We start from the raw sequence: 1,424 nt of genomic DNA on the forward strand, positions 1-1,424 counted from the left end.
CTAAAGACTGTTTCACAAGCAAGTAATTCAAACATCATTGCTAAAGCTTCCTTTTCCAACTAGTAATGTGTTATACTGGAACTAAACACTAATGTGAAGGAATAATTTAACCTTAACAGTGTAAGAAAAAAAAATCTTGCTGAGGCCAACTTTTAAACCATTCAAGATTTTCACCATGAATTACTTTTTGATAATTAAAATGAAGCTTTTACCAAGATTGTAGCTCTCCCTCAACCAGGTTGAAGGATTAGATTTCCAAATCAATAAGTAGGTCTGTCTCCTCTCCTCTTACCCTCTTCCCAAGCAAGTAAATAATCCTTCTTGAGCAGGCTGGTAGCATTAAATGTAAAGCAACACATCAAAGACTCCAGTCTGCATAAAACATCCTCTAAACCATTAACTGTCTGATCCTGCAGCACTTAAAGGAAGGGTCTCACTGATGTCAGCAGGGATCTGGAGTGCAGTGATTTGTTGGACCTAAAACAAAGTCTTCACCTTCACAGTAACAGCAAAAGTCGTTAGAATTGTCTTAGAACTTTTCAAAGCACCTATAACAATTTTCAGTAGTATGATTACTAAATGCTACTAAATGTCAGCTTCCAAATTTCACCTACTTGGGCACCTACTGCCACTTTTCAGCATGTATATAAAATATCCTACAAAGCTACCCGCAGCACAGATTGAGAACCTGGCAAGTCAGCTAAGTGACTGTTTCAAGAGAGGGTCAGATGAAGACACCTTCCAAAACCTGGAGAGCACATTCAGGTTGCTCCAAAGCTTAAGAATGAAATATTTATCAAATTTAATTTTTGTTCAATTCTATAACTTTCATGAGAAAGAACTGGTGGTGTTCAGAAGTTGCACTAGTCATATTTTTTCAGCTAAAAATGCTCTGGATCAATGATATAACATACACCTCATTACATTTTTACATACATGACACTTTGCCCTTTCAAACATGTTCTGCAGAAATTAATCTGTGCAATGTGTTCTGGGATGACCCTGCTTGAGCAGGGAGGTTGAACCAGATTACTCACTGTGGTCCCTTTCAACCTGAACCATTCTGAGATTGTGTAATCCCCTTTGACAGTATCTGAAAGTTGAGTCTCTCTGATGAGCTCCACTCATTAGACAAAAAGACATGGTGGCTTTAATCCTGAGCTTCTTTAACAACTTCTTACCAGGAAAAAAGTTATTAAAAATTTAGCTGGAATGGTTGATAATCTGCACTCCAAACACTCCAATACCAATGTATCTCCAAATAGAGAAGCTCTGTTAGGACAAAATATAATCAATTCCAGCAAGCCTAGTGCAAGATCAAAGCAGCTGACCTAACAAATTATTAATACAAAAGAAACCACTTTTCTCTACCAAAAATGAAACAATGAGCATGTGCATCTCATGCAGGGAAGAAGGCATTCCAG

This window comes from Geospiza fortis, unplaced genomic scaffold (genome assembly GCF_000277835.1).
Source record: "Geospiza fortis unplaced genomic scaffold, GeoFor_1.0 scaffold361, whole genome shotgun sequence".
NCBI lineage: Eukaryota > Metazoa > Chordata > Aves > Passeriformes > Thraupidae > Geospiza > Geospiza fortis.